This window comes from Ambystoma mexicanum, chromosome 6p (genome assembly GCF_040938575.1).
Source record: "Ambystoma mexicanum isolate Mex_15411 chromosome 6p, UKY_AmexF1_1, whole genome shotgun sequence".
NCBI classification, from domain to species: domain Eukaryota; kingdom Metazoa; phylum Chordata; class Amphibia; order Caudata; family Ambystomatidae; genus Ambystoma; species Ambystoma mexicanum.
Genome location: NC_090935.1, coordinates 60,554,288 through 60,579,947, shown reverse-complemented (window position 1 = coordinate 60,579,947; position 25,660 = coordinate 60,554,288). Strand labels below are relative to the sequence as shown.

General features: G+C 47.7%; 1 protein-coding gene across 1 annotated transcript in view; it reads left to right on the top strand.

Annotated features, from left to right (window-relative positions):
- Positions 1-25,660, top strand: part of LOC138511207 (long-chain-fatty-acid--CoA ligase ACSBG2-like) — a 655,074-nt gene that overhangs the window by 291,255 nt on the left and 338,159 nt on the right. The gene's annotated exons all lie outside the window — the stretch shown is intronic.

Here is a 25,660-nt window from a genome sequence, read left to right as displayed (position 1 = left end):
TGCACCTCAAGCATGCACACCATGAGGTCACTGTCCATCTGTTTCACCAACTCCGCTCATAGCCCATACAGCTGCATGCACCTCAAGCATGCACATCATGAGGTAACTGTCCATCTGTTTCATCGACTCCACTCATAGCCCGTACAGCTGCATGCACCTAAAGCATGCACACCATGAGGTCACTGTCCATCTTTCTCACCAACTCCACTCATAGCCCGTACAGCTGCATGCACCTCAAGCATGCACATCATGAGGTAACTGTCCATCTGTCTCACCAACTCCTCTCATAGCCTGTACAGCTGCAGGCACCTAAAGAATGCACACCATGAGGTCACTGTCCAAATGACTCCACTCCTAGCCCATACAGCTGCATGCACCTCAAGCATGCACATCATGAAGTCACTGTCCATCTGTTTCATCGAGTCCACTCATAGCCTGTACAGCTGCATGCACCTCAAGCATGCCCACCATGAGGTCACTGTCGATCTGTTTCACCGACTCCGCTCATAGACTGTAGAGCTGAATGCACCGAAAGCATGCACACCATGAGGTCACTGTCCATCTGTTTCACCAACTCTGCTCATAGCCTGTACAGCTGCATGCACCTAAAGCATGCACATCATGAGGTCACTGTCCATCTGTTTCACCGACTCCGCTCATAGCCCGTACAGCTGCATGCACCTCAAGCATGCACATCATGAGGTAACTGTCCATCTGTTTCTGAGGTCACTGCCCATCTGTTTCACCGACTCCGCTCATAGCCTGTACAGCTGCATGCACCTCAAGCATGCACACCAAGAGGTCACTGTCATCTGTTTCTGAGGTCACTGTCGATCTGTTTCACTGACTCCGCTCATAGCCTGTACAGCTGCATGCACCTCAAGCATGCCCATTGTGAGGTCACTGTCCATCTGTTTCACCGACTCCACTGATAGCCCATACAGCTGCGTGCACCTGTTTCTGAGGTCACTGTCCATCTGTTTAACTGACTCCACTCATAGCCTGTAGAGCTGCATGCACCTAAAGCATGAACACCATGAGGTCACTGTCCGTCTGTTTCACCGACTCCGTTCATAGCCTGTACAGCTGCATGCACTTAAAGCATGCACACCATGAGGTCACTGTCCGTCTGTTTCACCGACTCCGCTCATAGCCTGTACAACTGCATGCACCTAAAGCATGCACACCATGAGGTCACTGTCCATCTGTTTCACCGACTCCGCTCATAGCTTGTACAGCTGCATGCACCTCAAGCATGCAGACCATGAGGTCACTGTCCATCTGTTTCACCGACTCCGCTCATAGCCCGTACAGCTGCATGCACCTCAAGCATGCACATCATGAGGTCACTGCCCATCTGTTTCACCGACTCCGCTCATAGCCGGTACAGCTGCATGCACCTAAAGTATGCACACCATGAGGTCACTGTCCATCTGTTTCACCGACTCCGCTCATAGCCCGTACAGCTGCATGCACCTCAAGCATACACACCATGAGGTCACTGTCCATCTGTTTCACCGACTCCACTCATAGCCCATACAGCTGCATTCACCTCAAGCATTCAGACCATGAGGTCACTATCCATCTGTTTCACCGACTCCGCTCATAGCCTGTACAGCTGCATGCACCTAAAGCATGCACACCATGAGGTCACTGTCCATCTGTTTCACTGACTCCGCTCATAGCCTGTACAGCTGCATGCACTTAAAGCATGCACACCATGAGGTCACTGTCCATCTGTTTCTGAGGTCACTATCCATCTGTTTCACCGACTCCGGTCATAGTCTGTACAGCTGCATGTACCCCATGATGCCAATGTGGGTCTGTTATTCTTTCTGTGACATTGCTATCCATCAGTGCCTGTCATAGAATGACTGTCTACAGCCTGCATCCCTGATCAACATCAAGGTGGGGATTTAGGTATTTATTTGATTACTGGGGTTACATTACGTGCCACACATACAACTGCTTCAGAGCACTTAGAGAAAGAGAGGATAAGAGGGGTCTCCTTTCCTAGCTGGACCATAATCACATTCCTGGAGTCCAAAGCTGTGGATGGCCTGTTAGGTGTTGAAGGTGCTGCTCTGTAAACTCTGATCTGTGTGCAGCATATCATACGACCTCCACTGCGCCCCCACTTGGCTTTGGCCATCTCCAAAGGTTTTGATGTACATTAATGCCCTGAACGTCTTGCCAAGTGGGCTGGAAAATAACATGTGCATGTGTGTGTAGCGGTGCATGGTCTTTGAGCATTTCTAAGCATTTGAATTCACCATTGCCTGCAAGATCAATTAGAACAAATATTCAGTGCTGAAGCAAGTGCACTGCGTGAATGGTGTTCAGGTGCCAAAGCAAGTGCACTGCATGAATGGTGTTCAGGTGCTGAAGCAAGTGCACTGCGTGAATGGTGTTCAGGCGCCGAAGCAATTGCACTGCAAGAATGGTGTTCAGGTGCTGAAGCAAGTGCACTGCATGAATGGTGTTCAGGCGCCGAAGCAAGTGCACTGCGTGAATGGTGTTCAGGTGCCGAAGCAAGTGCACTGCGTGAATGGTGTTCAGGCGCCGAAGCAATTGCACTGCGTGAATGGTGTTCAGGCGCCGAAGCAAGTGCACTGCGTGAATGGTGTTCAGGTGCCGAAGCCAGTGCACTGGGTGAATGGAGTTCAGGTGCCGAAGCAAGTGCACTGCGTGAATGGTGTTCAGGTGCCGAAGCAAGTGCACTGCGTGAATGGTGTTCAGGTGCCGAAGCAAGTGCACTGCATGAATGGTGTTCAGGTGCCGAAGCAAGTGCACTGCATGAATGGTGTTCAGGTGCCGAAGCAAGTGCACTGCATGAATGGTGTTCAGGTGCCGAAGCAAGTGCACTGCATGAATGGTGTTCAGGTGCCGAAGCAAGTGCACTGCATGAATGGTGTTCAGGTGCCGAAGCAAGTGCACTGCATGAAGCAAGTGCACTGCATGAATGGTGTTCAGGTGCTGACTCCTTGTGGTTTATATAATGCTCCTTCTGAGGAACCAGTCCCATCACATGTAAATACACTGTTAAAAACAACCAATATTAGCGATGCATTTAAGAAATGTACTGCAGGACACAGGCATCGGGCAGTGTATGCACTGTAAAAGAAACGTCTTTTTTGGCTCTCATTCAAGTCAGTTTTGTTGGTGAGCCTTTAGGATCGCAGTCCTTGGGCAGTCTGTGTGTCTGTGTGTCTTTGTGTGCAAGCCGAAGATCTGCAAGGGTGTGTATAGATGAGGGCACTCTCCAGGTCTCCCGGGGGCTAGGAGAGGAGACAGAAAGAAGAAGAGCATGCAGCCAAGGTTAAGAATAAAAGCACCTAGGAGCCTGTCTGCTGTCTGCTAACCTCCTCTCCTGGCACTTTGGATGAACTGAATGAAAGTGGGTCGTCTGCAGCAATGTTTAATATCCTGGAGACCTTGCTGCGGGAGCTTATTAATGAAGTGCCAGGCTATTATGCAAGTCCATGCAAAAAGGACGAGCATACTCGACCTTGGCACTTAAGGGGTTAACAAAAGTGAGCCACTGATGGAGAAAATGGAACACCAATGTCAAGGGATATCAAAGACTAAGGCCTCTGCAGTTGCTCTACATGGCCTGATCGGCAAACAATCGCCCATCCTGGCAGAACATATTTCCTCCATCTCTTCTCCCCTTCCATCAGTGGCTATTCCCATACCAGACCAGTTGCCTCTCGAAAAATCTAAGCTACACATGAAACAGACTGCTGGTGTGGAAGCTTTGGCTGATAATCTTGTAGATCGCCTTACTGCACCCAGCCATCACGACTCTACACGCCAATCTACCACGTATGAACCACTGGCTGCCAAAAAGAAACGGTTGAGGATAACAGGTCTTGCCGAAAAGGCCCCATTGACTAAACTAGCTGGACCCCTCTATCCGGTGTTTCAGTTTGGCCAATCTAGCCATATTAAACAGTCTAGCAAATCTAGTACAGATGTTATGGAGGGGCTCAAGTGGCCTAGCAATTGCGCAGTATTTGATGGGGAAACCCCGGGCATCTCAATGTCCGATACTGATGATGCTGGTAATAAATCTAGCTCATGTCCTCAATCGCTGCGCCATGTAAACCAGGGCGCTCCTAAAAAGGGCCTGTTCTACCCGGAATAAGAAAAATAATGTTCATCTTCAACATAACTTATGCCCGGGCCAATCGAGGCAACGGTCCAAGCTAACCTGAATGTTGATACTAATCTTGAACCCATGTTTGATGGCTCGCCTGAAGAACTCTGCTCATGTCCGGCGTTGCTGCGCAGACTGACCTGGGGACCAGTTACATTCCCATAGCATCTCATGATGTGATAGTGGTTGGTGAGCAGCTGCACTTGGGGTCGTCCATCGCCAACACTTGAATTGACACGAGGGGTGCTAAAAACAAGGACAGTACTCAGCACAGAGCCTTAGGGTCCAGAGTTTCTTTTGTGGTCATGACGCCTTCGTTTATTTTTTTTTAAACTTTATTTTATTGAGAGTCCTATCAGTTCAAACATGTTACAGATGAATTGAAGACATTGCAATATGGAAGTAACAGTATACATGTGATAAACAAGACAATGGATCAGGGCGTGGACGTTTGAGGAAAGTCACTTTCGGTTAGCAAGTCACATAGGTAATCCCTGAAAGAGGCCCATATGTCCTTGGGGCGGCTAGTCACCTCCTGCATAGTGAGTGTATATTGCTCTTCACATTCATTGACATATGTGAGCTCCCTAAGAAAGTCATCAATGCAGGGGGCATTCGAGGCTTTCCAACATTTCAATATACAACGTTTTGCAACAACACATGCCACATTAAATAGGCGTCTGGTGGTTTCAGCTACCACACCGATATATCCCCAAACAAGTATTTCAAGGGGGATAATGTTGCTGGCATTGATGTAATCTTTTCAAGGATCTCTGCAACTGAACTCCAGAACACTGTTATCAGAGGACATGCCTAGTCCATATGGAAAAAGTTTGCAGATGGTCACATTTCGGACATTCCACAGAGCAGTCCACCCCAAACTTTGCCAACTTGGCCTGGTTATAATGGATTGATTGAGAACCTTAAACTGAATTAAGCGTAAACCAGCATTCAAAGACACAGTCTTGGTTGGTTGGCAGCATCTAAGCCATTGTTCCTCGCTCAGCATTATGCCCAAGTCAATTTGCCACCTTGTTTTTATAGTGTTAAGAGTTCTGGAATGTGTTTGCACTAAGGCATGTTGCCTGGGGATCCCCTTATTTGCCCCATTGGTTGCTGTTGTGGCCCGTATGCATTCATGTGTAGTGGGTTCTTTGGAAAATGTGGGCCATCTCGCGGCAAACGCAGCCCGCATTCGGTGATGTTGAAGTTGTTTAAGCTGTCCACCCCAAACAGTATCCACAAAATCACCCAGACTCACAGGGGTCTTTATGTCTCTGACTGAATATGACAGACCTAAGGTCAGTAGGAGAAGATGCATATTTCTCTATAGGGATATGCGTGGCTGTGTCATCAGGGTAGAACCAGTGTTTCGCGAATTGGGCCTATGCCGTCAAGTAATAAAGTTCGAAGTCTGGTGCTGCAATACCGCCACTCGAATATGGCTCCACCAGGTTGTCCCCTTTCATTCTTGCAGCTCCTCCTCCCCATAGTGGGTAGTGATTGTAATTTTGCAAAGAATGCCTTGCCTGGCCAGAGGGGGACGTTACCAAATAGTACAGTAGTTTGGGGAGAATTACCATTTTGAGGACTGCAACACGACCATATAGAGAGATAGGGAGTTCGGTCCACAATTGGAGTTTCGCTGTTAGTGTCCTTAAGAAATCTTCATAGTTAACTGTATATACTGTATTTTTACTGCTGGACACGATAATGCCCAAGTACCGGACTCGTATCGGAGACCACTTAAATCCACTAATATTGGATGGACATTTGATGGCAGGCGTGAGAGGAAACAGTTCAGATTTGGAATTATTTGGACTGACTACTGTCTCCCAGAGCATGTAAAGTTAAATTGACTTTACTAGTCACTTTAAATTGACTGACCCAGCACACAGAATCTTACTATAGAGTGCTGGAGTGGTTGCCTAGCTTCCCCTGAGTCAAAACACTCATGTAACAGTCAAATGTAACCCTTTCCTACTTTAAATGGCTGGTGGCAGTGGTTTAGATCAAACTACCATGATTTTTCCCAACCGCAAACAACGGTAGCTAAAAATCGGGTCAGCCATGTTTTTCAATATGGCGCCCTAGACCTATCTGTTTTTCACAGTGCTGTGAAAAACTCTGTGAATGTGGTATTTATGTCTTCCTCTCGGTTCACCACATCCCTCTGTGTAGTCCGGATGCTGGCTATTGGGTTACGGTAGCTGTCGGATTTCAGAATATTGGCCAAGGATTTACCTGCTTTATTGCCCTCCCCATATCTGCGGGCCAGGACTGAGGCATCCATGCACTGTACCTCTCTATCGGCCAATTTGTGAAACTCACCAAGTAATTTATGGATGTCCACAAGGGTGTCTTTATTGTGTGTGGTGCTATAGTTCTGCTCAAGTGCCAGCAGTTGAGATTCTGTCTGACCCAGTTCTTTACTAACTGATGTGAGTAGCCCGGTGGTTTTAGCATAAGAATGCCACATACCCATACCTAAAATGTTTCCCACAGTGTCGCATAAGAGCTAACCGTGTCCTCATTAATCTAAAAAAACTCCTCTATCTCCACATGTAGGAATTCGCACACATTAGGATCTTTAAGGATAGCTGAGGGCATCCTCCAACGTTTAACTCGTCGGGAGACATTGCTGAGTTCAAGGCTCAAGGAGATTGGTGAATGATCTGAAAGTGTACGAGGGTGGATGTCGCATTCCGACACCGAATCTGAGAGGGAGGTGGAAAGGATCAATAGTCTATGCGAGACTCAGAGTCATGGACTATGGAGTAATATGTGTATTGTTTATCTGTCGGGTGGAGCATGTGCCAGGCGTCTATTAGAGGTGTCTGTAGCATTATTTGCTGCAAAGTGATGGCAGCCCTCGTGGGCTTATGGGGAGTAGTGGGGGATCTATCCAGTGTTATATCTAGGATAGTGTTACATTTTCCTAGAGCATCAATATCTGCAGGTTGTGCTATATTCCTTTTAGCAATTGCAGTTGTTGTCATGAAGCAGAGCTTTTCGTACCTTGACAAGTCTATTTCACTGTCCGCTCCAAGGAGTAGCAATTTCGGGTCACTGGGGATCGTCTTGTGTAGCACTCTAGTAAGGATGTCACAGCATTGCCGCCAATAATCGCGGATATTTGGGCATTCCCACAGCGTGTGAAAGAAAGTTACTTCTTCTCTATGGCAGCTGTTAGGCAGAAACCTGTGCAGTTCCCTTGGGGAACACTGCAAAAGATTTAAGACTACAGGTATAGCAGTAAACCCACTTGGTAGCAGTCTGCACCACCCAGATTTAACTGGTAGCTGTGGCTGAGCAGTCAGACTTCCCTCAAGAAGAGTTAGGCAGTATGCAAAGTATACACAATATGTACTCAGACACAATAGCACAAGCAAACACTGACCAGAGCTTGGTTTCAAAAGTATATAGTTATTTATTTTCAAGAACACATAAGTTGAAAACACTCCAGCAAAATATAGTAAAACACTCCAAACACAGTTATATGGAAAGCAGTCCCAATCCTCATTCCTATCTAGACAACTCTAGGTTAACACCACATAATTCAAACAGAGGTGAGCGCTTAACGTTAGATGACACTCTAGTAGGTAAAAAGAAGGGAGGGAGAAGGAGCAGAATTAGGATAAACACACCACTCTAAGGTTAAGAACACTTTTTGTAAGCTCAAAGAAGCACAAAGTCACAGGTGAGCAAAAGTCACTAAGCAGGGCCCACTCTTAGAGCAGACAGAGCGAAAACGTGCCCAAGATCACACAGTTGGTAGGGATTCAGAGTCTTGCAAAAGAGTTCGGAAAAGAGTTAGAGAGGCTTAGAAAGTTTAGCCAAAGTGTCCCAGGCAATCCCAGGATCGAAAGCCGGGGGCTAAAACTACCCCGTACAGTCGGTGGCAAGGGAAGCCAGGCGGAACACGGTACCTTAACGGAAAGGATCCTCCAGCGGGGGCAGTTGTTCCAGGCAGTGGCAGCAAGGCTCGACGTCGGTCAGGGGAGAAGAAGATCTCACTGAAGAGCAGAAGAAGAAGGTCGTTGCACTGCCCGGGAAGAAACCAGCCGCGGAGTCCTCCGGTTAAAGGGTTGTACCGACTTTCGCGGTTGGGGTAAAAGTGGTGGGTATTCCGGTTGCCGGGGTGCTTGGCACTGGCAAGGCGGCCACGAGATACCTCGAAGAGCGGAAAGAAGGTGAAAACTGGTTGTCCCCACCAGTCAAGGGAAGGAGCCACTCCGTTAAGAGTTCTCCTCGGTCGTCGGGAAAAGTGGTGAGATGGTTCAGCAGGGCTCCACCGGCGGTGTCGTCGTAGCAGATCAGCTCAGCTCGTCCCTCGTTGGATTCTTAGGTCCTGTGGCGACTTCTGAAGTTCCAGTCCCCAAAGCCCTGCTTTTATGCAGCAAACCCCCATTCACCCAGCCTAGCTGTCACTCAAACATGCTAAGTGGTGAGCCGGCCGGCTCACCACTTGGGCCAATCAGGACGGAGTGCGACTTGAGTTACCTAGGTAACTCAGTCCAGGGTGCCTAAATCCCCATCCACCCCTCCTAAGTACCCCAGACAGAGTGGAGGGCTTCTGTGGAGAAGCCCGCCAAAAGTGGGACAAAGGGCTCCACTTTGGGTCAGAGTTACAGAGGCGAATGCCAACGCCATTTTAGCATCAAGTTTTGGCAAAAAATCCCAACCGGAGTTATAATAATAAATATATAAACCGGCGGTATGTTTAAGGCTACCGTAAATAAATAATTAAATGTGTTAGCCTAAAACAATGGGAAATCCCATAGGAAAAGATTCGCGGTCGAATATAAAACGTAGTTTCCACTGCCACCAGCCAAAACTCGATCAGGGGGGACGGAGACGTGCCCCCTCGACTAACAGACCCTGGGGCAATCGAATTGCCCCAGCCAGTACGTCCACAATATGATGGTTTGTACTGGTTCTGTTCAGGATTTAAGACTAGTAAAGTCTTTGGTGACTTTACATGCCCTGGGAGACAGTAGTCAGTCCCAGGGTATGGAGTCTATGTTGGGGAGTCCCTAGGACACCCCTGGGTTACGGAACAGAGGGTGCTGTGTATCCCACATCACAAAAATATATGAGGCCCTATCGAGTAAAAGACCCCATAGCCCATTCAACACAAGGTTTAACCAAGAAAACACACTTCAACATGCCCAAGAGTGAGGGTAAAAGAGTCTCACTCTTGGCAGGAGGAAAAAATAAACCCCAGCAATCCAGCAAAGCTGCTGGAGGACTCACTAGGTAGGGAAATTCAGCCTAAACAGAGAATTCTCCCTAACAGCAGCGTAGGCAGTTGGGTTCCGCTATCTTACCCCAGCGGTATAAGGCTACCCTTGGGTAATAGCTAATGTGGTTCCGTGTGCAGAAGCGGCAACCTGGAATGAAGTACCGCAAGAGACAGAAGGGAACCAGATCCAGTAACGTTCTGAGTCAAAAGACCAGCCGAGCACGACAAGAATAAACGAGGAGACAAGCCAATCCAATAGTCAGGCAAGGGTCAAAACCAGGAGTTCAGATGAGGAATCGTGTGCGAAGACATGAAGAAGTAACAGACGTAACCTTGTGTAGCTTGTAACGCTAATTAGCAGCAACGAGCCACTTGGAAGACAGTGGTTTTATAGTCGTAAGGGGGGGCGTGTCTTGCCGTACGTCTTCCACGTACAAGACGTGTCAGCTGACCCTGAGTCCGTCGTAGTTTGTACAGATGCCATGGCAGCCTGTATCTGGTCCATAGAGGAGCTTGTAAAGAAGTCGTATTCTGCAAGGAGGCCCGCGGGGAAGCCTGAAGTGTAACAGAGACATACGCCTTTAGTCGGTTGGTGTGGAAGACTCTGGGGGCCTCCTTGGGATTGCCCAAGTCCACCAGATAGTTCACCTCTCCAAGTTTACCCACAACCTTGAAGGGTCCCATCCATTTATCTTGCAAGGCCCTCTGCCTTGTGGGGATCATAACTAGAACTAACTGGTCTTGAGTGAACTCAACCATGTTAGCCTTTTGGTCATGCCAATGTTTGACCAGAGCTTGCCCAGCTTTCAGGTTATCACTAGCTTCTGCCATCATGTGTGACATTCTCCTCCGGAGATCTATCACATAGTCAGTCACTCTGACTGGCTTGGGGGAAGGAGCACTCTCCAACCCCTCCTTAATCAGGGCCAATGGACCTCGGACTGGATGGCCATAAAGAAGTTCAAAGGGAGAATAACCTACTCCCTCCTGAGGGACTTCTCTATAAGCAAAGAAAAGGCATGGTGTAACGCTCACCTGATTCTCGCAGAGGCGCCGGTCTTGACTGGGCGACTACCGTATCTTCAAAGGTGATGTGTAGCACCCGGTTGGCTCTTTGGGCTGGACCTCTGTGCACTGTATGCCTGACTTCAAGAGTAAGATGTCTGCAGATAGAAAATATGGGATTAATGAACTGGGGTTATTGGGGTGTCCCTATCTCTTTCCTTTTTTGCTCTCCTGTAGACCCCCAAAGGTTAACGCTCTCACCTTAGGTAAGTGAATGCCGAGCTCTCCATCTGCCTCGGGGCAGGGTGCTGTAACCAGTTTCTTCACTGGATAGGTAGCGCAGGCCTCTTGTCCTCAGAGGACTGCTGTCCGTCGTTTACTGCACGAACGGTAAGTTTCAAGTAATTCTATTGTCTTTAAAGTCTTTAGTAATGATGTCTCTTGTTTTGCAGGGTTCCGGCGATGGCGGATGACGGGCTGAAGTGAGTTGAAGATGGAGTCCGTGTGATGAATAGAAGCGCCTGGAAGCACGTAAGTAAGCGCTTGTTGCCTGCTTCACGATGTGCTCTAACTGTCTTTTTATTTTGCAGGTACGAGTTCGGAGCGGCTGCAGGGTGCCGGAATACCCACTGGGTTAGATGTGGAAAGGAGTAATGGCACGTGAGTATTAAAGTTCCCCAATGTCTTTTAACGCACCTTGTTTTGTCTTTCAGATGCAGGATGCAGCGCCGAAGGCCTCCGGAGCGTGCGAAGAGTTGGTAAGCTTTTGTCTTTCAGATGCCGGAATGCAGTGTGAAGACCTCCGGAGCGCACGAAGAGTAGGTAAGCCTTTGTCTTTCAGATGCCGGAATGCAGCGCGAGGCGTTGGTGACAGCCGATGGACCAGGTAAGTGAAGAGCTGTCACTGAAGACCGTAATGCTAACCTGTTCTTTCTTGTCTTTGTAGGTGCTGCTGAAGACTGGATTCAGGATGGTAAGCCTTTTTCCTTAGGCCCAGGATCAGATTCAGAAGACACGATGAGCGTTCTTCTGCAGAGGATGCAGAATAACGCAAAGCAAGATTCATCCACCGGGTGTGGTTTAAATAGCCTCCTGTAGTGCTTAGGTCTCTCCTTCCACAGCCACGCCTAGGTAAGAAAAGAGTTCCTGCTTTCCAGAAGAGTTCCAGTGTTCTGAATCTAGGGAGTGGCTCCTGCCCCACCCAACAGGAAAAGTAGTTCCAAACAGAAGAGGATCAGAGGCTCAACTGGCAGGCAAGTAAGCAGCATGGTCTGCTGCAGGTAAGTCCACCCAAGCATTATGAGCCCGGCGCTTCCAGCGCTGGGACTGGGCATATTTATGAGCCTGGTGCCATTGGCGCCAGGACTGGGTCCAAAAGGTCCCAATTGGGACTGGTTGGCACTCGGAACCTGGGTTATGGATCTGCTTCCAAGGGAGTTGGGAAAACCCTGACCTTTTGGAAGCAGAGATCATGACAGTACCCCCCCCTCAAGGCCCCTCCCAAACCGGGCTTCTCCGGGGGTTTTGGCTTGTCAGGAAATGTTCGGTGAAATCTTTTGATTAGGCGAGGAGCGTGGACATATTCAGCAGGTTCCCAGGATCTCTCTTGGGGGCCGTAGCCTTTCTAGTCAAGCAGGTAAAATAGTTTAGATTTGGAGATCTTGGAGTCCAGAATGCTTTTGACTTCAAACTCGAGTTCTCCATCAACTAGGATAGGTTTTGGAGATTTAGTTAGTCGGGTTTGAGGTTGCACGGGTTTTAATAGAGAGACGTGGAAGACCGGATGTATCTTCATGTGCGGGGGCAAGTCCAACTTGACCGCTACTGGGTTTACTATGGTAGTGATGGAATAGGGACCAAGGTATCTTGGGTTGAATGTGCGTGGCCCTTTTAGAGGTAGATATTTGGTGGATAAACAGACTTGATCCCCTACTTGATATTGAGGGGCTTCCTTCCGATGTTGATCTGCTCCTTTCTTGTATTGTTCTTTAGCCCTTTGAAGGTGAGAAACAGCTTCCTTAAAGGCTTGGGTGATTGTAGAATGCAGGTAGTCTACTGCTGGTGTTTCAAGATCTTGGAGGGGATCCAACTCCGAGGTTCGAGGGTGACTGCCGTACAAAAGAAAAAATGGGGTTTTCCCAGTTCCCGAATGGACAGAGTTATTGTAGGCATATTCGGCTATCCAAAGGATGTCTTTCCAAGTTTTTTCAGTTTGTTGCAGCATGCAGCGTAAATACTGTTCCAGAGTTTGATTGGTCCTCTCGGTTTGTCCGTCGGTCTGAGGGTGGTGACTGGTCGATAGTCTCACATCAATTTGAGCCGACCGACAGCAACTTCGCCAAAAATGAGAAATAAATTGACTACCTCGATCCGAAATTAGAACCGAAGGAAAACCGTGCAGTCGGACGATGTTTTCAAAAAATTCTCGGGCCAGAGTTGCTGCTGTTGGCAAGCCTTTGAGCGGAATGAAATGCGCCATCTTGGAGAATAAGTCCACGATTACTAGAATCGTATTGTATCCGGAGCATGGAGGTAGATCGGTGATGAAGTCCATAGAAAGCGTATGCCAAGGGCGAGGTGGGATGTCAATAGGGCGTAAGAGGCCTGCTGGTCTTTCCTTTTGACTCTTGTTTTGGGCGCATACTCCACAGGACATTATAAAGTCTCCGATATCTTTTTTCCAAGACGGCCACCAGAAGTAGCGCTTGATCTTTTCTGAGGTCTTGGCTATACCGGGATGTCCTTCCATTAAAGAATCGTGATAACAAGAGATTACTTTTTTCTGTAAATCTGTGCTGGGTAGGTATAATCGTTCTTGGAAATACAATAAGTTGTCCTTTACCGCAAAGTCCTTTCCCTGCAGATGCCAATTCTGTATGTCTGCTGGAGTTACAAGTTGCCTGGCTTTATCCTTAACTTCCTCTATGGATTGTGTGGCGATTACACCCAGAATTCTTTGTTCGGGAATGATTGGTACAGGTTTAGGGTTGATCAAGTGTTCTTCCACTCCCATCCGAGAAAGGGCATCAGCTTTACCGTTCTTTGTACCAGGTCGATAGGTAATTATGAAGTCAAACTCGGCAAAGAATAATGCCCAACGGAGTTGTCTAGAGGATTGGGCTTTTGCGGTTTTCAAATATTGCAGGTTTCGGTGATCCGTAATCACAGTAACGGTGTGTCGGGCCCCCAGCAGATAATGCCGCCAAGCCTTAAAGGCAGACTTGATAGCCAGAAGTTCCTTGTCAGTAATCGTGTAATTGATTTCAGGAGGCGAGAATTTGCGGGACCAAAATGCCACGGGATGCAACTGATTGGTTACCGGGTCCTTTTGTGATAGAACTGCCCCCATGGCAAGGCTTGAAGCATCAGTTTCCACGATGTAGGGGAGTTCGGGGCGAGGGTGTTTTAAGATTGGTGCAGAGATAAATTTAGTCTTCAAATCCTGGAAAGCTTGTTCCGCCTCGGTAGACCATTCAAAACGTTTGTTTTTCTTTAACAAGGCAGTGATGGGCTGGACTATTCGAGAGAATTCGGGGATAAACCTGCGGTAAAAGTTAGCGAAGCCTAACATGCTTTGCACACCTTTTACGGAGGATGGTGATGGCCATTTGAGAACTGCATCGACCTTCTTTGAATCCATACGCACTCCGCCAGGTGATAATATGAATCCCAAGAATTCAACTTCAGTCACGTTGAAAACACATTTTTCCAACTTAGCGAAAAGTTTGTGTTGACGCAATCTTTCGAGGACCATTTTCACGTGTTTCCGATGTTCAGATTCCGATGAAGAATAAACGAGGATGTCGTCAATGTAAACAACAACACACACATCTATGAGCTCTCTGAGGACATCGTTCATAAAATATTGAAAGGCGGCCGGGGCATTGCAAAGTCCGAAGGGCATGACCTGATATTCAAATAGCCCATACTTGGTGCGGAAGGCCGTCTTCCATTCATCGCCCTCTTTTACTCGTACCAAGTGGTAAGCTCCTCTAAGATCCAGCTTTGTATATATGCATGCTTTTCTGACTTGGTCCAGGAGTTCCGGGATCAAAGGTAACGGATATCTATTCTTAACGGTGATCTGGTTCAGGGAGCGATAATCGATACAAGTTCTAAGGTCTCCTTCCTTTTTTGGAACGAAGAACAAATCTGAAGAAGCAGGAGACTTGGAAGGACGAATAAACCCATTCGCCAGGTATTGATCCAGGTATTGTCGAAGGTGAAGGTTCTCAGGCTCGGTGAGGGCATATATTCTACTACAAGGAGGAGTAGATCCAGGTATCAGGTCTATCTGGCAGTCATAAGACCTATGAGGAGGTAGAGAGTTAGCCTGATCCTTCTGGAAAACATCTTGGTATTCTAGGTATTCGGGAGGTAACTGGGGAGTCTCTGAAGAAATTGCTGCCAGTGCAACACCAGGTGGAGGGTGACAAGTAGAGACACATTCTGGAAACTGGACCGTTCTTGCTCGCCAATCGATCAGAGGATTGTGTTTCTCTAACCAAGGTATTCCTAGAATAATCTGAAACTGAGGGGCCTTGATCACATCGAACACGATCTTCTCATGGTGTCCATCTTGACTTACTAGCGTCACCTCTTGAGTGGTATGCGTTACTGGCCCGGAGGCTATCTCCGTACCATCCACTGTAGTAATGACGTCCTTTACAGCCTTGGGACAAAGAGTTAGATTCATCCTCAAAACCATTTCATGATCCACATAATTGCCGATGGCACCGCTGTCGACGTAAGCTTCAATTGCATGTAATCGATCCGGATTATCAGGGCTAATGAGGACCATAGGTATCACGAAATGCGAGGTCACGGAACTGGTTTTCACGCTCAGCAAGAGGACCTCTATTCTTGTCGGGCGAGGTCGTTTCCCTGCTCAGAGTTTGTAACTTTGGTAACTGCAGCTCCTACTGCCTTCTTGGCAGGTTTCACCGGACAGTCTCGAAGAAAGTGCCCTGAGTTTCCGCAATATATGCATAATTGCAACTGTTTTCTCCTTTCCCGCTCCTTTTGTGTTAGAGGACCTTTCAGACCCCCTATTTGCATGGGTTCTCCGGAGTCTACTCCTTTGGAAGGAGTTGGCAGTTTGGAAAATACTCGAGCATCAAACTTGGAACGGTCGGCCTTCCTGTTCTGCAGTCTATGATCTATTTGAACGACCAAGTCTATATAATCCGAACAGTCTTGTGGGGGATTCACTACTTGGGCTAAAACGTCTTTGAGCTCTCCACGTAGACCTCTATAAAACAGCGTAATCCTTTTGTCCTCAGGCCATTGAGTTTCCACTATTAGTCTATTGAAAGATGCAATATAAGCCAAAAGGTCTTGATTACCCTGTCGCAACGAAAGAAGCTCATTGTCCAAGGCCTGCCCCTGTGAATGTCTTGCAAACAGTTTTTCCATACTAAGCTGAAAGGCTTGAAAATCATGGAGAACCGGATCATCTTGATTAACTAGAGGGATCGACCAGTCTGCCGCATTGCCACTAAGGTACGAAAGTACAAAAGCTACTTTAGCTTGATCAGTTGGAAAGGCTGCTGGCCGGCATAAGAAGTGCAACCGGCACTGATTGATAAATACTGCAAACCTCTTTGGGTCACCAGAAAATCGTTCGGGCGGAGCCAGAGGTACATTCCCAGGTAGGTTGATCTGCACTGGATTCATAGAGGATGTTGAAGGAAGATTTGCCCCTGATGCGGGTAACGGGGTTTGTCCGGCTTGTGACTGTAGCAATTGTCTAGCAAGACCGTCTGTTCTCTCCTTGGAAATAATTAGTTCCCTTCTTAGAGCATTTGTTTCCTGACGAGCTGCATGCACTTCTGCCCTTAGTTCCCCAAGTAACCGGGCTAGGTGGTCAGTATCCGAGGTTTCCATAGCGCCTGGGCGAGAGTTTTGCGGTAGGCTTTGCATTCTGTAACGCTCACCTGATTCTCGCAGAGGCGCCGGTCTTGACTGGGCGACTACCGTATCTTCAAAGGTGATGTGTAGCACCCGGTTGGCTCTTTGGGCTGGACCTCTGTGCACTGTATGCCTGACTTCAAGAGTAAGATGTCTGCAGATAGAAAATATGGGATTAATGAACTGGGGTTATTGGGGTGTCCCTATCTCTTTCCTTTTTTGCTCTCCTGTAGACCCCCAAAGGTTAACGCTCTCACCTTAGGTAAGTGAATGCCGAGCTCTCCATCTGCCTCGGGGCAGGGTGCTGTAACCAGTTTCTTTACTGGATAGGTAGCGCAGGCCTCTTGACCTCAGAGGACTGCTGTCCGTCGTTTACTGCACGAACGGTAAGTTTCAAGTAATTCTATTGTCTTTAAAGTCTTTAGTAATGATGTCTCTTGTTTTGCAGGGTTCCGGCGATGGCGGATGACGGGCTGAAGTGAGTTGAAGATGGAGTCCGTGTGATGCATAGAAGCGCCTGGAAGCACGTAAGTAAGCGCTTGTTGCCTGCTTCACGATGCGCTCTAACTGTCTTTTTATTTTGCAGGTACGAGTTCGGAGCGGCTGCAGGGTGCCGGAATACCCACTGGGTTAGATGTGGAAAGGAGTAATGGCACGTGAGTATTAAAGTTCCACAATGTCTTTTAACGCACCGTGCTTTGTCTTTCAGATGCAGGAGGCAGCGCCGAAGGCCTCCGGAGCGTGCGAAGAGTTGGTAAGCTTTTGTCTTTCAGATGCCGGAATGCAGTGTGAAGACCTCCGGAGCGCACGAAGAGTAGGTAAGCCTTTGTCTTTCAGATGCCGGAATGCAGCGCGAGGCGTTGGTGACAGCCGATGGACCAGGTAAGTGAAGAGCTGTCACTGAAGACCGTAATGCTAACCTGTTCTTTCTTGTCTTTGTAGGTTCTGCTGAAGACTGGATTCAGGATGGTAAACCTTTTTCCTTAGGCCCAGGATCAGATGCAGAAGACACAATTAGCGTTCTGCTGCAGAGGATGCAGAATAACGCAAAGCAAGATTCATCCACCGGGTGTGGTTTAAATAGCCTCCTGTAGTGCTTAGGTGTCTCCTTCCACAGCCACGCCTAGGTAAGAAAAGAGTTCCTGCTTTCCAGAAGAGTTCCAGTGTTCTGAATCTAGGGAGTGGCTCCTGCCCCACCCAACAGGAAAAGTAGTTCCAAACAGAAGAGGATCAGAGGCTCAACTGGCGGGCAAGTAAGCAGCATGGTCTGCTTCAGGTAAGTCCACCCAAGCATTATGAGCCCGGCGCTTCCAGCGCTGGGACTGGGCATATTTATGAGCCTGGTGCCACTGGCGCCAGGACTGGGTCCAAAAGGTCCCAATTGGGACTGGTTGGCACTCGGAACCTGGGTTATGGATCTGCTTCCAAGGGAGTTGGGAAAGCCCTGACCTTTTGGAAGCAGAGATCATGACACATGGCAATAGGAGATCCCACTTTCTTTTAAGGGGATCTTCTAAAGCACCTATCATGCTCTTCATGGTTCTGTTGAACCTTTCTACCAATCCGTTTGTCTGAGGGTGGTAGGCGGTAGAGAACTTGTAAGTAACTCCACAGGTTTTCCACATGGCTTTCATGTAGTGGGACATAAAATTTGACCCCCTGTCAGAGATTACTTCCTTAGGAAACCCAACCCTGGTAAAAATACCAAGGAGGGCCTTAGCCACAACCTGAGCTGTAACAGTCCTCATAGGAATTGCCTCAGGCTACCTAGTAGCATGGTCTACTACAACAAGGATAAACCTGTTGCCTGAGGAGGTTGGGGGATCAAGGGGACCAACAATGTCAATCCCTACCCTCTCAAATGGGACTCCCACAACTGGGAGAGGCACTAAAGGTGCCACATTCTTGGAACCAACCTTACCAGAAGTTTGGCAGGTGTGGCAGCTCTTGCAAAACTTATCTACCTCAGCCCCCATTTTTGGCCAATAAAAGTAGAGTGAGAGCCTTTCCTTGGTCTTCTTGAAACTCAAGTGACCAGCCAAAGGAATCTCATGGGCCAGTTGCAAGAACTGTTGTCTGTTTTCTTGAGGTACTACAAGCCGCTTGTAGTCCCCAGGTACAGACTCAGTCGGTTCACTGTAGAAGAGGCCATCTTCCCAGTGCAACCTATACTTCCCAGGCTCTTGCCCATCAGCCTGAGAAGCTGCCTGTTGGCGAAGACCTTCCAGAGTTGGACATTCTCTCTGTCCCTTACTGAAGTCTGCCCTGTTGGGTCCACCTTCTGCCAGTAAAGACTGCAGCTCAGGACGGTCAACAGGATCCAGATCTCCAATGAGTTCTTGGCCTTCCACTAGCTCCTCTTCAGAGTCTAGCTCAACCACACAGGGTTGTACCTCCCTCTCAGCCTCAGCTGGAGGTGGAGTTACAGGTGTAACTTTGGACAACCTAGGGGAAGTCCTTGTTAGAACCACTGGAGTGCTTGCTGCTGGCTGTTTCCTAGAAGTCTTGGGTTTCCCCTTTGCGTCTTGTTGTTCAGAGATAGCAAGTTGTAACTCCAGTGGAGTAGGAGTGATATCCTTCTTCATCATCTCCTTGGGAGTACCTCTCATGGTTCTGGTCTGGTGAGCTCCTGTAACCTTTTACTAGGAGGTCTGGGGGTATGTGACACTACTCCAAGAGTCTTCAGGTCATTACCCAACAGAGCCCTTCCTGGTACCTCACTTTGTATGCTGACAGGTATCTTCACAGTCATGTCATTACACTGGATGAGAACTGGTAACTGGGGAAGCATCTGCACAGGCCCTCCAGCTAACTTGGTGAGGCGTTTGGGTGCCTTAGCAACATCCTCTGCCTGAAAAAATGATTTATCCACCACAGTTATGCTGGCCCCAGTGTCTCTAAAGGCAGGAGTCTCCTGACCATTCACCTGGACACTGTCCTTATAATACTCTTTAGTATTATCTGGGATAGAATTATACACATCTAAATTCTGTTGTTCCCACAACCCCAGAGACACTAAAGAAACACTAGCTAAGACTCCAATGGGTTCATCAGCTAGTAACAGAAAGTTTCCACTGGCCATCTGTACTTCCTCCTCTGGAGCGAAGGCTAAGGAGACAGTGTGGACCCCTGAAGGTTTACCCTTGCATCTGGGATCCCCTTTCACATGGTCAGGCGAGCTACAAACATAGCATTTACCAAATGCTTTCTGGAATGGTGGCTTGCTCTGACCTCCTTCTGGTTTGGCACCAGAAGGTACACTAGCCTGTTTCGGTTTCCCTTGTGGCTTATCCTTATTGTTTTGTTTGGGGCCCTCTTTGGGATTGGAATTATTAGAATTCTCTTTGGAGTCCTTTTTTGGCTGTTTCCCCTCATCCTTTTTCTGAGTTACCCCAGAGTCCTTGTGAGTAGCCCTGTTGGCAACCCACAAGTCAGCAGCCTTAGCTAGTTTTCTGGAATCTAATTCCTTTGAATCAGCCAACTGCTGTCTGAGCTCAGGAGAGCAGGCATCATAAATTGACTCCAACATCACAAGATTCTTCATTCCCTCATAAGTGTTCACCTTGTAACCCTTAATCCATCCCTCTAAGTTCTTCAAACTTTCACTCACCCAGGTAGCCCAAGGGGTACCATCATGCTTTTTGAGGGTCCTAAACCTCTTAAGGTACTGGGAAGGGGTCTTCCCAAATCTAGCTATCAAAGCTAGCTTCACGGACAGGCCACCAGGGGGCGCGCGGATGTGGTCTGACATCGCGTGAGCTCCGCCACTTTGGGTCCCTAAGAGGGATTGAGCCCCCACTTTGACGACCCCCCCAAGATTCTACGTCGGTGTGCTGCCAGCAGAGAGCCCCCCCCACCTGTTTGGTCGAAAACCCGATCGAAAATGACCCCTGCAAACCGGAGATATACGTCCATCAAAAAGACGCCACACGTAACGGCTCCGCAGCCTGCTCGCAAGGAACTGCGCAACAGTCGGAAGCGGACCCTAGGCCTGCCGAATGAAGGACGCCTGAAAGACCTAGAACCCTGACCACAGAATTCGCACTCCCGGCGACGTCCCGCGCCACAAAAGGAGCAGGACAGCCTCGGTCGAGTCAGCAGAGTTTCCGAAGAGCGAGACCGGGCTAGGCTAGGCCCTGGAACAGCGCTGAGCGGGGAGACGGTAGGCCCGCCCATCCCATCTACCCCGTGAACAACGGCGGCATCACCACGCAGCGGTGGCTTGGACCTCTCGCGCCCTAAATGTTTCGCCTTGCACAAGAAGAAATCACCCCCAAAGCGCACTCTGGGTAACCCATGTGCATTACTGAACCCGCACCCTGGGCATATCAGCAAACACCTAACTTACGGAGAACACCAACGTCGTAGTGCGGAGGGTAGAGCCCCCGATCCAGGGGCGTGTGTCTCCTCTGACCCCGACTCCGTCTCCCCATCGAACAGCATTGGTGATACTAAGGAACTTTGGGAGAACCAATGGACATTAGGGAGAAACTAGCCACATTTTCCTACGTCTCGACTTCTGCCAAAAACTGTGCCCATACCATGGCGAACCCAAATCCCTCGGAGAGTGAATCAGCAGCTACCAAAGGGGACATTGCCGCCTTGCTGGGCAAAATAAAGAATATGGATGCCAGCATTGGCTCCAAAATTGACAAGATTACCCAATGTCTAGATACCATGGAGAAGAGGCTCGAAGGGGTCGAGAACAATCAAGCGCTCATAGACACTCTTGAAGCGCAACTCAACCAACGGATGACCGAACTGGAGTAACAAGAGGAGAGCTTCAAATTCAAGCTTGATGACTTGGAAAACCGGGAGAGGATAATATGAATAATCTGAGGATTTTTGGAATCCCAGAACGAGAAGGGGAAACGGAGAGCGATCTGAAGAATACCCTGCACGACATCATCAAACTCTTAGTTGCCGACGATGCAGTTGATGAACCTAAGACGGAGAGGATACACAGAGCTGGAGGGCCCCCAGGCGGACCGAGATCTGTCCTCGCTCGATTCCACCGCTTTCAGGAAAAAACACGGATCCTCGAGAAAGCAAGAGGTAGCGACTCAATTACCCTCCAAGGATCCCGAATCTCGATATACCAGGACCTATCATCCATGACCCTGGCACTCCGACGCACGTGCGGGCCTATCACCAAACATCTGAAAGAAAAGAACATAAGATAGAGGTGGGGGTACCCCTTCTCTCTGTCCTTTGAATATAACAGAAACAAAATCAAGCTGAGCTCAGAAGGGGAGATCAAGACGTACATCTCCGAACTCCTTGGATCAAGCGCAGAGGAACATGATCGGGGAGACCCATGCTACGAAGAAAGAGGATGGCGTATACAGGGCCCCAGAAGGAAACGTGTCAAGGGATCAAGGACATTTCGGAGAGGTAATACCCCCCCAGCGGGGGAGAACTGATGAACTACAACACTGGTAAGACGACATATACTTTAATACATATGTCCATGGCCTGAACTGTGTAAGGATATCTAGGGTCAAAAAAAGATCCAGACCATGTACACAAAGATGGGGGGTAAAGGGGGGCTCAATCAAGATTATGATGTTATAGTAGTCTTGGGGATCCGAGGCGACGGTCCCTAAAGGTGGTTCGATGCGGGACCAGCGTTTTCACCTGGGTCCGCACGGACGCCGTCAATGTGGGAAGGGTGGAGGGTGGGGGGGCGGGGCAGACAAGAAATGTACAGAGGATGAAGCAATACCGGCAACACGAAGGATCACTCAAGACGACGTGAGTCCCTATGACCAATATACATACTTGACATGGGTCTCGAATCCACAACCGAAATACTGTAATAATGGCACCAATTGAAGAGCAGAAGGGTAGGGAGTCCCTAAGGATAGAAACACTTAACGTGAAAGGCCTCAACTCGCCGACCAAGAGATCACTAGTGGCGAGGGAATTCCGTAGATCTCAAATAGACATTCTCCTTCTACAAGAGACAAAGTTTGCCAAGGGGGAGGAGAGAGGAATTATTATTATTATTTATTAATGTGATACAGTTTTAAACAAACGTAAAAATCTTTACACATAATTACATCAAACCACTGAATTATAAATTATATTCAATATGCATGATGTAACAAATCACATCCATCTAATAACATCGAGACCATCACATCAGATCAATCAATCATTCAAGGCATAATACATGATAAAATAAATAGGATCAAATCCTTGATAAAATCTTTGGTATAGTTGATAAGTAGGTGATGCTGTATATAGGTGCAAAACATGATTATATATTCATAAAAGAAGAGAAACCCTCCTCATATTCGCACAGATAAAACTAATTGTTTCATACTAACATACAAACATACAATAAGAGCCACTACGCACCAGGGAGAGCCCCCCTCTGACTTATTTTCAAATGAGTAGTGGCATCACGCCATACCTGGTAAAGTGCTAAGTGCAGTTTAGGATTAAGAGTGTTAACACACTGCTTCCAGAAATCTGCCTGATCCAGGTAATCTATATTGTGAACAAACTCGCCAAGATATTTCCTGTGCATTGCTCTCATCCTACAGCATTTCGCCAGCACATGACAAGCCGTCTCCGGCTCAGTAGGAAGATCGCAAATCCTACAATATATTTCTGCTATATTCAGACCCAATTCTGGGCCACGGGTCGTCAGGACGGGAAGATGATTAAGGCGCCGAAGTAGAATAAATCGCCTCAGATGTTCTGATGGGCATAGATTTAGATAGGGTTGCACCTTCCCATAAGTATATAGTACAAACAGAGTAAAGCCATAACTTTTCAGACTTCTGAGATGAATAAAATTACTCTGCCAGTCCCATAAATTGAGGCGGCTGCGCATACTGATGAACAGGTGCTGGTTTTCTCTACCCCATTCCGGTGACCAACTAATTTCCCCAATCAAAGAAAACATTTGATTCTCAAATTTAGCCAGTCCACCCATGGTGTTCAGGCGCCGAAGCAAGTGCAGTCCTCCTTGATGGTCATAAGAAACCTATTTGTTGGTTTATTATTGAACCTGATGTAGAAATCCATCCTTTTCCTTAAAACCATGGCCTTAAGAGAAAAGATCCCTAGCTCAAGTCTAATGATCGCCATAGGGATACATTGGGGGAGGCCAAGAATTTTTCTCCAGCACTTACCCTCCACGAGTTGTAGCCATCCTAAATTCATGTTAATCAGAGGGTCTAAACCATGTGTTACCATAGGAGCCAGACATTGAATGTACAACTGACGTGCTGCCCAAATTGAGAATCCACACTGATCTCGTGTGAACTTGTAAATTAGGGCCGTAAGTTGGGCTGCTTTGGTTCTGCGCTCCTGAATACAAGTGAGGTAATTTCCTTTACTGTCAATTTCAACCCCTAAGTATTTATACGTACAAGTGTATTCAATATCGATCGGACCCATCTTCTTTCGTGGTCTGGGCCCTCTGCCAGCAGTATAAAGCAAAAGATTGGTTTTGCTATTATTGATAACGAGTTCGTTATTTTCTGCATACCGCCATAGCTGATTGGCAGACCTTTGGATTCCACTAAAGGTGTGATCCAAGATCACCAAATCATCCGCGTACGCCAGAATAGAACAATGGCAGGGGCCTATTTTAGGGGGGGAGTTGTTGATCCCTAAAAGACACTTGGGTACATCAGAAACAAACAAGTTATATAGGGTAGGAGCTGTCACGCAGCCCTGCTTTACCCCTCGGCTCAGGGGAATGGATTTAGTTACTGAGCCCTGATTGTCTAACCTAACTCGGACAGTATTATTGGAATGTAAGAGCTCAAGATAATATAGTAGGGGTTCGGGACAGCCCAGATTCCTCAATTTATTCCATAGGAGGGTGCGATTTACCGAGTCAAAGGCAGCCCTGAAATCAACATACAAAGCGTAGAGTGGGGGGTTGTTACGGGCCAAAGCCTTACTTCTCAAAGCATTCATAACAAATATGTTATGAGAAGCAGAGTAGCCGGCTCTAAAACCACTTTGGAATTGGTCTAATATACCAGCCTCCTCTACCCATTTTAGCAGTTCCTTAAGGATGAGAGCAGCAAACATCTTCCCAGAACAGTCCAACATAGATAGGAGGTGATAATTCCCTGGTTCAGTCCTACTACCTTTTTTAAAAACAGGTATAATAATGGCTGCCTGCCAAGATACTGGTATACGACCCTCGTACAGTACTTTATCAAACATAATTTTAAGGCGATTAGCCCAAAAGGAAGGGTTATTTCTCATCACCGCATTTGATAGGCCATTAGGCCCTGGGGCACATGAGGTGTTTAATGCCTTAATTCTGTCTTGCAGGCCCTCTACAGATACAAAAAAGGGGGGGGATAGAGGTTTGGAAACAGTGGGGGTAGTGATCTTACTACTAATCCCCACATTCCTCTTTCCCAAGAAGGAAATCCATTCATCACTCCCTACAGGATTCACCATGTTGGAGATGGTTTTCCCTTTCACTTCTCCTAATATAGACCACATTTTGCGAGTGTTCTTACCGCAAAGTGTTCTAACCATATGCTGCCATCTCTCCAATTTCCTGTATCTTTTATGCATTTTTAGCCATAGTCGGTAAGCAGCCTTCAACTTATAAGGTGGGCAGACTTACCTGTTTCAGGAGGGAAGTGGCGCTGTAATGAAAGCCTGCTGAAAGATGCAGTATTTAATGCTGAAATGGCAACTGAAATCGAGGAATACTTCAAGCTAAACAACAATGGAGAAGTCTACAAGTAGATAGTAAAGGAGGCGGCAAAAGCCACCTGGAGAGGCATCCGAGAAGGATCTACCAAAAAAAGAGAGAGAAAGATCATTGAGCACAGACTTAGGTCCGAAATATGCCAACTGGAGAGCGAGAACAGAGAACACCTGGGCACGGACTGCGACAACATCAACATGGCACAACATAAAAGGGAAGAGCTAAAACTATTGGAGCACGAACAAATAGCACACAAACTCTGATTCCTCAAACAGAAATTCTATGAGAAGGGGGACAAGGCCGACACACTATTGGCAGCCAGACTCAGAGAACAAAGGGCAGAACGGAAAGTCAAAGAGATAATTGAAGATAACCCTACAAACCCCTCAACCCCCCACACTATCCCAGAGAGTTTTGCCAACTTTTACGAGGCGTTGTACACCTCCGAAGTGACTCCAGGGGAATCAGGTACAGAACACTATCTCTCCCAGATAGATATGCCCAAAATCTCCTATCCCGAAACTGAGCTCTTAGAATCCCCGATATCCGAACCCGAGGTCCAAAAGGCGATTAAAAGACTAACTATAGGTAAATTCCCCGGAGAGGACGGTTATACCGCTGGGTTTAATAAAACCTTCAGCAA